General features: G+C 47.1%; 1 protein-coding gene across 2 annotated transcripts in view; it reads left to right on the top strand.

Annotated features, from left to right (window-relative positions):
* DCX (doublecortin) overlaps positions 1-12,520 on the top strand; it is a 65,837-nt gene that overhangs the window by 11,403 nt on the left and 41,914 nt on the right. The gene's annotated exons all lie outside the window — the stretch shown is intronic.

The raw sequence follows: 12,520 nt of genomic DNA, 5'->3' as shown, positions 1-12,520 counted from the left end.
TCCCTCTTCTGTCTCTGAAGTGAATCATTCACATGCAACCTCCTGAAACACCCTGCCAAAACCAGGCACTGTTTGACCARTAGGCAGGCTTCACCGAGGAAGATGTTCATCTTTCCAGTACTGGGCACTAGCTCCTAAAGGTCCGGGTGCAGCGTCTGGGAGCTGAATACAGCTCATCACACTAGCTACTAGTCATGCTTTGTCTCAGCATTAACAGCCTGTGCATWAGCAGCCTCCTGTAGTTTCAGAAATACAAATATCTCCTGTGCCTGTCAGAGCTTGTATTTCCATTTGTCTTGACCTGGCATTTGTACTTCACAACTCACCTAATTTATACATGGATGGGTGACTCCCCCACTGACCTGTCCATAGATGTGGTCTTGTGTCATAAATAAGCAGTGACAGTGATGCAGTGGGAGTGCTGGAGATGGTAGGGGAAGAAACAGAGGTGAAGGAACAGGAGGGGCAGCATCAATGGATCCCTGAGCAGCAGCCCAGTGAGAAACTGTAGCACCGTGCAGGTAGGACAGAGCTCCTTCACAAAGGCCTTAATACATGGGTCTGACTTGCAGGTGGCTGCCAGTCCATGCTGACACACAGAGTCCTGGTGAACCTGCAGTTCTGGATCAGGATTTTTAACTGAATGCTTAAAATGTCTCAGCTCTTTGAGAAGAGGCAGCATTTTGGAGGTGGAGGGGAGCTGCTGCTGTGGGCAGCCTGCAGAAATGGTGATTCCCTGTGAGCTTTTGCAGAACTGTTGTCTCTCATCTATCTTCAACAGGTTACCTGAGCAAATGGCTTTCCCCCTCTGACTGGGAGGAAGACCAGTCAACTGACTCAACTGAGTTCCAGTTGCGGCTGGACCRGCTTGTTGACTTGTGTTGGTTCTTCAGCAGAGACTTGGGAGACRCTGCTTGCTGTCAAACTACAGCTTGTCAAGAGCAGTTGTGCCAAGGGACAGGGTGTGTTCTGGCATAGGCAACAACCTTGAATTCCTTGCATCAGGCTCTGATGCCCATGTAGTGACTGGTTTATTAATTCAGCACTGCTTTCACTGTGGCAATGTCATGGCTTCATTCTGAGTTTTTGCTGCAGAAATCTGATTTTGCTGAAAGTCTGAGTAAAATTTTTATATTTAGCTTGCTTTGAGTTTATAATTCACCATTTTTGGAAATACGGTATTTCCTAGGGCCTTGGAGATGCAAATCTTTCCTACCCTGTTTCACTGTATGCAAGTGTACGTGCATGAAGAGAGATTACTTGTGGTTTGACATTAATTGAATGCTTAGTATTTATTTGTGGCATCATTTAGTGTTTAAGTGTGCTGAGGAGCAAATCTGGCCCACCAAGGCTTTGGCTGTTTGGAAGGTTTCCCTCACTGTGTTCTAAGCTAAGCTGATGTGAAGTCTCCAGCCTGTGGGTGTAGTGTTTGCTTTCAGATTTTCCACTGCATCCTGCTCCATAGTGTCTGAGCTTGGGACATGATATTAGAAAGAGGTTTTGCATGTCTGATTCTACTATTAGAAAGAGKTTCTTAAAGAAGCTTGCTAGAATTRAGCATTATTTCCAGGAGAAAATATTCATGTAAATACATAAGCTGCTCACATAGGAGGTGATGACAAACACCCTGACAGTCTATCTCTTGAGTGTTATCAGAGCTGTGCTGCTCCCTCTGTGAAATGCTGATTTACAAAGGGAACGTACAAAGGAAAATCATCCTGCCCTGGTCTGTGCGCTGTAACGTAGTGAAAGGAGATGATTATTTTATTTATAGGCATTTCTATGGTGCTCATCAGCAAAGTAATCAAGATGCTTTACAAGTCCAGGCAGCAGTTGCAATGATAGGGGTGTATAAATAATTACGTTGCTGTGCACTGTAGACCTGCTGCATTTGAAATGAGAAAGCAGCTAATTGAGTGCCAGAATGGGCATGTTTGATGGATTTAACGTTTAAAACAACAGTGGGATTTGGTCATCTTTCTAGGAAGTCTTGCTGATGGGTTTCTTGGGTTGTCTGTATAAAATACTATGCTTTTGAAACTGCTAAATAAGCATCTTTTAAGTAGCTCATGTAACTTGATTTGCATGTGTTTCTAAAGCCTTGTGCCTTATCTGTCTATATTCAAGCTGCTTTTCTCCTGGGAGCGAGTCACTGTCTCGATACTCAAGAAATCAAAAGGGGCTTCAGAGTTGGCCAAGTTACTGAGCTGCTGTTAAGAGAACAGCAGTAGCAGAGCTTTTACCTTTTCATTGGTAATCCTCCTGGCCATATAGTAAATGGCAAAGGGCAGAGCTCAGTGCATTGAAAGATGTTTGACATAATGTAAAAGAAGTCAGCTCTTAATTTCATGACTACAACCCCTTTTGTGTTGATATATGTAGGATAAAACTGGTCTGGTCTGTGGATCATGCTGGAAATCAGTTGCAACAGCAAATTCTTTCTCTTTTTAAGCTATGCCTCACAAATGTTGTGTCTCCCTCCTACTTGGGCTTTCTTCTTGTCACGTACTAACTAGGTGGTGCGCTGGAGGAAACGTGGCAGTTTTGTCCCTGTCAGCTAAGTGAGCAAAGGGCCTCTCTCTGCTTTCTGGTGCCTCACTTTGCAGGACGCATCTGTCTGCATTTGTTCCCGCTTTAAGCGAGCTCATCTCATGTCTTCTGCACATCTGAACTCCTTTTCCTGTTCTATCTGGTATTCCAAAGCCTGGGAGCAGCTAAGCATCCATGTGGGGACATGCAGTGACAAAAATTGGTCATTTTTTTTTTTTCCATGACTGGATGATACTTCAAAAGGATGAGAAATGCACCAGGCAGGTTCAGCTTTACTCTTGCACTAAGGTACTTTGCTGTGCTATGAAATTCCATCTGCTTTTTTTCCTAGGCTGATGTATTGCCCTGTCTTTCATTAACTAAATACCCCTTTCTGCTAACCCCTCTGCTAGCACGACTGAGCAGGCAGGATTTGATGTTGTTCAGAGCAGAGAGACTTTGTAGGCTCCAGTTCCATATAAATATATATGCTTCGGTTGACAAGCACAGCAACTGAGTGCCTTTTTAGCCATAATAAAAGGCAGTGATCTCTTCTGGACTTTGAACTCTTCAAACGGAGGGAAAAGGGTCACGCATGTGCAGTCCATTGGCTTTTATCTAGCCGAGACAAAGTGCCTCTGTTCCATCTGAGTGTTAGCTGTCTCACCAGATGAAATTATATACATATTCATATGTCAGGGTGTTTGTGACTGTGCTCCCAGGAGAATTTCCAGCCATAAAAAACTGGTGCCCTCCAGCAGTCTTTGCTTTGACAAGGATTTCATGTGGCAGGTGATGAATGAAGTTCACCTTTCTATTTGCAAAGCTGATGCAAATGCATACGAGGCCAGCCAGGCGACAAGGAGCTGCCGTTTCCCTTTAGATGACTTGCACTGAGGAAGGGAGGGCAGCAGTTCTGGGGAAGCAGCAGCATGAGGAGTGTCACAGCGGGCTCAAGGTTGGTGCTTTCAGATCACAGCCATTAAAACTGCTGATAAAGCAGCTTCTGGTGCTGCACAAGTTAAAAGCTACCTYAAATGCATCCTGCAGGTTGCAGTGGAGAGTCCCACTGTGCCTGGTGAACCCCAGAGCTGTTACAATAATGTTAAGCTGGTATTTGGAAACAATCCTGTCAAAATAATTTCCTATCTGAAGTGCCAAAATGAGCAATGGGTCAAGTTCTGCCAGGCTGCTTTAGCTCTAGTTACTGTTTTAACAGGCTTGTACTGATACCACACAGAGTAAAGTTTGTACCAAAGTACACAAATGTCTCAACTCCTGTAATCTGTAACTGATGCTCAAGAAGATGAAATAACTCCATGACATATCTAGCAACATTTGTCATTGCTGAAAGATCAGAGGAGGGGAAAAATCCTCCCTGTAGGGCCCTGGAGATAGTTAACTCGTGCCCTGAGGCATGAGGTCCAAGGCTGCAAAGCAAACAAATGGGTTAGTGCTGCTACATGCCGAGGGGTAGTCTGCAAACTCCTCATCCTTCGGAGATTTCACAACTCGATGCCCTTTCAGATTCTGCAAGTAACCGCAGACGAAGCAGCCTCGTGTGCTGGTACAAAGCCAGGAAGAYGTAGCCCCAAAGCGAGCAGGAGGGAAGGGCAGGGGAGGGCTGCAGCTGTATTTTGTATCCTGCCTTCTGCAAGGGCTCTGCAGCAGCTGGTGCTAATAGGGAAGAGGCAAAGCGCAGTGTCCCTCTCTGCTGCATGTGCCAGAGCTGCAAATTAAACCCGTGTCTGCTTAACATCTTGAGCTCAGCCTTTTCTTCTCAGTTCTTGTTTAGACTTGGCAGGCCTTGCAGGAGGCCCCCGTTCTGGTTTCAAGAGGACAGGTCTGTCCAGGAATAGCCTGTGCCAGCTCTGCCCACGGCCTCCTGTCTGTCTGGTTGTGCCCTGGGGGATGAACTTGGGGCTTTGCCCCTTGTTGCCCATGCTGACTCAGCATGCCTAGGCCCTGTCTCGCTAGCGGAGGAGCAGGAATAATGTATGGRCTGCAGAGCTTGTGAACCCCACTGGCTTCTGCAGGCGGATGAAGCAGCTGCTTCCCTGTCTTTGGGGAGCTCTCAGACCGTGCTGGAAATGCAGCATTGCCTCAATCATGCAATGACTAGACACTAACACAGACAAAACCAATTAGTCCTCAGGTATCCTTAAGGATTTTATCACACGCTACAGTGGATAAGCCAAGTTTCCATAAATGTATCTTTAMGTACTTACAATAAAATATTCAGAATCTTTTTTAGAGATTATTCAGAATCCTTGTGCATACTAATTTCTGTTTCGTAGGTCCAGAGGCCATAGAATCTGGGAGAAAAGGGACCTGTCTGGGACACTGACATCTCCAGAGTGGGTCCGTTAGTCATTGCTGCCAAAACCATCCCTTGCTATTGCCATCAGTGTAGCTACCACAGCAAAGAGCACCAGCCTGAATGAGTTGCCAGCAACCTGGGGGCGGTGGCCTCCAGCCCTGGGGTACCTCATGGGCTCTTGGTTTAAGTGGAAGATGACTAAATATCTGTGAAAGAGCCTTCCTTGTAGCTATTTACTTCTCAAAGCACATCAGTTTACTGCAGCCTGTTGAAGACCAAACCAATAAGAAATACCCAGTTTCAGGGGTTTGGATCACAGTGCTGTGAGGATTTTTGGCAGGTTCCTGATGTCCGTGGCTCTATCCTTGCCAAAGGTGGCTGAGCAAATAGTCCATCTCAAAGCTGTTGTGCGTGGCTGGAGCTTTACAAGGAAAGCATCTTGTGTGGACAGGCTCTTGGAGGTGTTGGGGGCTGTGGACAGGCTGTAGTCTGCTTTCCCATCTTCCATCTTATTTTCATTGCTGTGTTCCATCTATGCTGCTGAAAGGTGAGAGAAGGTGACACYGCTCTTCTGGGAAGCTCCTCTCTTGGCAGCCTCCACATTCTCATTCTCCACATCTACTAAAGCAGAAGTGGTCTGACCCCAGCAGCTTCATCCATGCTTCCATCAACTCTTCCATGAGCACTGAGGCTGACCAGGCTGTGGTATCGTGCTCTGCAGGTCGCTTCCCCAGGCTTGTGTGGAACATGGGGGATAGGGAGTGAGCCCATTGTTTTGATCTAGCCTGCGGATCCTCACAGATGTTTTATATTGCATTCCTGCAGCCCTGATGCTGGAAGAGGTATCAAGTACCATCCTGCCACCGAGCAGGACACAGAGTCTCAAAGTTCATTGTTCTGCTCTGCAAATACAGCCAGAGCTGTGATGAATGTAYTGGCCTCTGAAGGCTGTGAGATTTGGAGTCCTGGAGCAGGCTCCAGAGCTCAAGCAACCCAGGCCTTGGTAGCAGACATGTCTGCACCAAGATGTGCRTGAGCACCTGCTCCTGGTGTTGCAGATGGCAGGCTGGCCAGGTTATTGGTGGCTGCAGGGAGATCTGACCTGGTGACCCATGCAGACGTGGTCCCTGTTACTGAGCCCTGGTGCTACTCACACCCCAAAGGGGACAGAYGTGGAAATTCAATCCTCACCAGCATCTTGATTTTGGCAGCTCTTTCTCTCCTAGAGTGACATGTTCCCTTTTCATTGCGAGTCCCTGGAGAGAAGAGGATTGTTCATTGTAGTGCCAAAGGGTTTAACTAGGAATAAATGAGCTGAAAATGAGCAAGGGAAAATTAGATTGCATGGGAGGAATAGGTGAAAGAGACAAGGCAGACTACCAGGGTCTTAGTCTTCTCCACTGCTTGGTTGTACGGTCGTGTGAAATACTGGTTCCTTTTTGGTGCTCAACTTGAAATCCCCTCAGTGTGAATGAGTCTGGCCCTGCTTGGAGAGGGGCCATGTGGTGCTGGRTAGCATCTACCTCCATGCTTGGATACCAGAAGAGGTCTTGTCTGTTGATAATGAAACCAAGTGAGCATGATTTCCGTGTCTGTARTATGGGGAATGTCTTATTCTGGTGAGCTCAAGTCCTTCTGTTCGGCAATATCGCAGAGGATGTGCTTGCTGCCTTCTCCCTGCCTGGGCCAGCAGGCCCAAGGAGTGAAATCCGCCTTCCCTGAGCACCGGGTCTCTGGACACAATGCCAGTGTCAGTGTGGGTGCTGGGTGGGCAGGAAGGGGACAAGCGCTGGCTTTGCTCGTGTGCCCAGAATAAGTGTTTCCATCTCCCCATGGGTCTGTTAGGGGTGAGAAAGCAATTGGCACAGGAACATGGGTAATAACAGCAGGACCGAAAGAGCTGAGGAGAAAAAAGTTGGATTGGTTCCATCCAGATTTTCAGGACTGGCTAAGGGAGGTCTGCGTGTGTGGGGAAGTGCAAAGAGCAGCCACACAAGCTCCGCGGGCTCCTGCAGATGGTGCTCAGGGCCACTCGGGCTGTAACGAATTGATTCACGAACAAAACGGGAACCACAGAGAGAAACAGGCAGGGAGAAGAAGCCAAGGAGCGAGTGCTGCAGGCAGAAAGGCACCGTCTCCCTTGTGAACACCCAGCCAGCACTTTCTGAATTACACACTTCCCAGTTCTCTGCCTACCAGCAGAAAACTATTCAATTGGTGGCTATTGGTTTGAGTATGTATGTGTATAAATGCACACAAATAATTTCTGAACCATGTTTTACAAAACACAGCTCTTCAGTTTAACTTGCTGTCCAATCTAAACTCTCAGTTAAAGGGTTGCTGGGAACATTGTGATCTGAAGGAGATCCTGGGGTTGTATTAAATTGATCCTATTGTATTAGACAGTTCTCTCCTCTTACTCTGGTAAATCAAAGCCAGAGTACTGATTACAGATTACTAGAACCTGTAATTGTATTTTAGAAATTTATTTATTCCTATTTCCAAGATGAGTAGAAAACTAGTATGTATTGTTTCATGTCGCTTTTTCTAGCATCTTCTAACTTAAAAATGCTGCAGGTTGAGGCTGTTTCAAATAGAGTGGGTGTAAAATAGCTTGCTTTTTACAGATCCTCTTCTCTCAGATGAGGGATGGAATTAGAAATGAACAGCAATGAGCACCCTTTACTAGCAGATCTTTTTTGCAGGGGATTCTGCTGCAGGTAGAACTGGCTGGATCGGTCAGTCCTTCCAGGGTTGAGGAATACTGYGGGCTTTGCAAGCTCTGCAGGAATAATTATGCAGCCAGGGAGCCCACAGGGCGCTGGGGACAGCAGGGCTCCGGTCACCTCGGCGTGCTCCCCTGCCCTCACCATCTGCTCGTGCTGCTTATCTGCTCCTCGGCTGCTGGGGCTGTGCTTGGGACCTGCTGTTTTCTGTGCACGGGCCTCGCTCTGATTGTGATGCACTGCAAAATTCAAGCCACCCTGTGAAACATCTAGCCCGGGTAACTGCTATTATGGATATGGATGTCTGCCTCTTGTTTGGATTTTTGTGGATAGGAGAAGGTAATTAGTTTAGGAACAGATCTTATGATGTGAGCATGTATTTCCAAAGGTAAGTATTGCTTTGGGCTGTAGCTGTACTCTGTGCTCCTGCTGTAACCTCTTCTGCCCTCTCTTGCAGTCTCTCCTGCTCCTAATCCTGCTGGAAGAGGAACGGATAGATGGGGAATGGTGACTACTGGCTCTGTGGATCTATTTGGCTGTGCATGGTTGATGGTGAAGGTGCACGAGGAAATGCAGTTTCTGCACTATATAAATCAAATTAAAGAAACTGAGCTTGGGTGATTCTCTGGCCATCAAAGTTATGGTTTGGTTTTACCTCTACAAATCTGATACTGTCTGCAAGAGTTTCCCCTGGCAGATGCAGCCAGCACTGGTCCTGCTCCTCCCCCTTAGCAGGTGTGGGGCAGGCAGCAGGGTGAGCCCCAGCTCTCTGATGTCCCCAGCAGCTTGCCTCAACCATCAGGGTGACACAGCACCCAGCAAGGTGAATTCTTTCTGAGGTCCAAGGTGTCTAGTTAGGTAAAGAAGTTGAGAGAAGCTGTAGCTGCAGCTCTACACAAGATGAGTACTCTGATTTCTGCAGGAAATTTTCTACTTGAGAAAACTCTRCACGGAGGTGACAGATGTCGGCCCACTGCATGACACAACATTTGAAATGGGTTTGTCAAAATAGCAAGTAGTGATCCTGCTCTTTGCATTGGGAGCACAAAAATAGATGCTTGTAAAAAGTCTCCCTGTTGATTCCTATTTAATTCTTCAGTTGAGTGTGTAGTGTTGATTCAGAGCCTTAACTCAGGGCTCACAATATCTGGCAGTCATTTCTTTGATATGTCTAATTTTTGCACTGTCTTTAGATCTCCAAACAGTAACACTGGAGTGGGAGAGATGACTGTACATGTCACCTTTGTCCCTGGCACCTGGTATTGTGGAATATTTTAATAATGAAAATGGCAAAAATGTGTGACCTTTGAACTTTTCAGGAATCAGAGCACATAAATCATTTGGGCACCAATGTGTACAGGCTGAGAAGCAAAACCCTGTTTGAAACCTTAAATTAGAGCAGCTCCCATCGTGCGCTGAGCTCTCCAGCAGACAGCCAGGGCTAAACTCCCCTCCCGTCAAAATACACGTATCAGGAACGTTATCAACTGTTGGCAGGCTGCAGGATTACATGTAAATTAAACATATCAAAGAGTCATGTTAGATAGCCAATACTGGGAGCTGAGAATGTTATTCTTGCCTACTTGAAAGCTTTTCATAATGGATTAGAAAAAAAACCCTACCTCTTAATACYAGCTGAAAGTTGAGGCATCCTCTTGCTTTTAGTGAATTTTAATACTATCTACTACTTTGAGAGGAAACTGGATTTACTTCATTTTAGACAACTCTAGTCACTGAGGGTGGCAAAATGCAACATTTGCCAATCAGAATGAAAGCCCGAAGGCTGTTTGAATTTCTGTAAGAACCTCCCCAGAGTTGCAGGTGAGTGTTATTTTTAGCTCTCTAAGCAACAGAGATCTCTGCAACCTTAGTGTTTCTTGCAGTTTTAAAATGGAAAGCAGTTTTTAAAATGTCTGCTTTTGTTTGAATTTTTATCTGTATTATGAGCTTCTCTGTGAAGTTTTTGCTGTGTTGACAGCAAGTAGGGACATGGTGTCAAACTGCTTTTTATGCTGTTTCTGTGGATTTTTTTGTCCAGAGAACATATATCTCATCTAATGCTAAAGTCTGGGTTGTTTCCAGTTGTGTGTATGAAGTGTGTGACTTAATTTAAAATGGGCAGCTGATAAGGCAAAATAAAGTTAAGCCCCAAAATGGTTGCCCTTAGCCTTAAGTTAAGGACCTGCTCACATTTAAAATGGGTGAAGTGAGCCTGTCTTTATTTTTCAAAGCATAGCTCACTGCAGTGCTTTTTTTATTTTTAAAAGCAGAAAAGGATGGTTGCTATGGGAAGTATTTGATGTCAAGGAAGAGAGGAGGTGTAAGTTAGCTACCCGAGCAGCAGAGCCAGTCTCAGGACTGTTATCCTGGGTTTAGTTGTGGTGTGGGACCTAAGTCAGTGCGGCCTGTTCAGCATTTTAGACAGCTGTTTTGACCCTTCTCTCATTCCGTTTTTCTCCCACTTYACCCATGCGTGGGCCTGGCCTGCAAGCCTTGCTTCCCTTGCCCCATCGCCTCAAATACCGGCTGGTCTCTTTGCACCTCCTTGGGCTTGCCGAGGCCTTGGTGTGCAGCGGGGACAACACGGCCACCTTGGCAGCTGTGTTGTGGACGACCAGCTAAGACTGAAGGAGATAAAATCCTCAGAACACTATGACTTGCTCGAGCTGCTCTTCTGCATCCGGATCCCAGGTCCCACCAGGTCCAGGGTGGCAGTGTAGGAGTGTGGCTCCTCCTGCCCGCGGGGCTGCCCGTGAGCAGCGAGCTCCGCTTGTGCCTGCTGCCCCATGGAGGCCGGGACAAAGCGACCTTTGCTGCAGTGCCGTCGTCCCCTCCGTGCGCGTCCTCGCCCTGCGTCGCCTCTCGCYGCTCTTTGTCATCCGGCAGCTGCCAGCGCTGTTGCTTGGTGACGGTGGCACAAAGCACTGCAGCTGCGCCGGGTTTATTTCCTCCTCTTATTCCTGTTAATTATAGGGAGCTGAGTCAAATTCAACTTAAAATAGCAACAGGAGCAYGGGTGGGTTCGGCTTGTGGCTGCATTAGCATCCACCTTTCTCTCCCTGAGTCAGGGAAGGGCAGCAGCGGCTGCTCCCTGCAGAGGTGTAGGGACATCCTGAGCAGGCAGGTATCCATGCTGAGTTCGGGCAGTCCCTGGGCAGCTCCTGTGTGCAAGCTGCGCATCAGTTTGGGTGTTGGGTTTCACAGTCTCTGGTACAAGCTCATCTGCTTCTGCTCTGTGCAATAATCACATGCTGTGCAGGTTGCCTTAGTGAAATGGCAGTTAATGGCTTTCCATAGCCTCAGGATACGCTGCTTCTCGGATTTTGTTGCAAGATAGGAAGAACAAATAACTTCCAGAGATGAAAGAGCTGTGATTTAATGATCTGTGCCCTGGCCTCAGTTTTCAGAATTTCAGGTTTGTCATTTCTTCTCCTGYGCAGGCTTTGTCACCCTAAGTTATTTGCTCTCTAGGTTTCAGTGCACTCATCGATACCCTGGGGATCACTGTTATCTTTTGAGGGACTCAGGCCTGATGTTTTTACTTAGGATCAGCCTGGCTGGGTCTAGGCACATGAAGATAGAGATACGTCGAGGCACTGGGGCACACGGGTGCTCCCTGCAGAARGCTGGCTGCGCCAAGGAGCCTTGTTGCACCGGAGCGGCCGTGCTGAGCGTGAGGCCAGGGAGCCSCGATGGCTGGAGCTGCGGTCGCCTCCCTTGTGGTTCCTTTAATGGGCAGTGGGCAATGTGCTCCTCGTTCACGGGAGGTCTAAGCTCTGCTTCTGCAGGACTTTACTCTTRGATATAAATCATAATGCATTCATTGCAGTTGGTTACTAATTTTATGCTTTTGGTTACCTTCATACAAGTGCTATGCAGTTATTAAACAAGTAAATCCTAATACTATTTACAGTTTACTAATGGAAGCTACTAAAGTATATAAGCTAATATATAAACATACTGCATGGAAGGAGTTGCTAAATTTGTAAGATCAGAAAGTACCGTGGGCTCCTGTGTTTTTGTCCCTGACTCAAAGCCCCGAGGTACTGAGACACAAAGCTGACTGTTGAGCGTTCGGGCTGCTTTCTTCCTAGAGCTGAAGTTGAGGAAGATTGAGTAACTTGGACCAAAGCGGGGAATGTACCTGCTTAACCCAGTGCTAACCCTGGCTTGCAAAATGGCTCAGGTCATGTGCCTAGCTGGTGTCATGCAGTCAGGAAAACCTTTTTCTTACCAATTATCTCCCTATTTACTACTGCACTTATAATTGTGAAGAGACAGTACCCCATGGCTCGTGCTTTTGGAGCCCTCTCCCCTGCACTAGCAGCTCGCAGCCTTTTGCGGCTCTGCCTCAGCCTGTGTACCCCCTTGAACTGATCCTTTGTGGCAAATCCCTATGTAAATGCAACAGCCTAATCCYCTTGCCCTAATAGGAATTTCACACCTCAGTCCTCAGTATGATCAAGGGCAAAGACCTTCCTCCTAGGCAGCTTGACAAATGCCCCCTATTTTGAGGAAAAATCACTGTATACAGCTCTGTGCCAATGGTGAACCTGTCGTCTCCCGTGCGCGTGGCAGGCCGAAGCTTGTCACTCCGATAAGAGCGAAAGGATTATGTTTCCAAATTGTCAGTGGATTTCAGGGGATTTGCCACACCAAATGAGACCATTAGTCTACCCTGTCCTGCATTTTGCCCTTGGCAGGTTCTTTTCGCTGGAGCTGGAAATGCTGCAGGGGTGGCGCGGCGCACGGCTCGGCGCGTGCTGGGCATGCCCTGCTCTCTTGGGAAAAAGTGTCAATCAGTCTTAGGMGTGTCATTACAAGTAAACCTGTAATTTTCAGTGTTTCATAGTCTCCAAGAAATATTTAAAAGGCTGAGACATTGCACAGGGCACCTGGGCAGTGTCTTGAACTCATTCTTGATAATACAGATGTGTTGATGTCT

Source organism: Nothoprocta perdicaria, unplaced genomic scaffold, assembly GCF_003342845.1.
Source record: "Nothoprocta perdicaria isolate Ctin4 unplaced genomic scaffold, notPer1 scaffold_370, whole genome shotgun sequence".
NCBI lineage: Eukaryota > Metazoa > Chordata > Aves > Tinamiformes > Tinamidae > Nothoprocta > Nothoprocta perdicaria.
The sequence above is the reverse complement of the archived record's forward strand: the minus strand, read 5'-3'. Positions and strand labels throughout refer to the sequence as shown.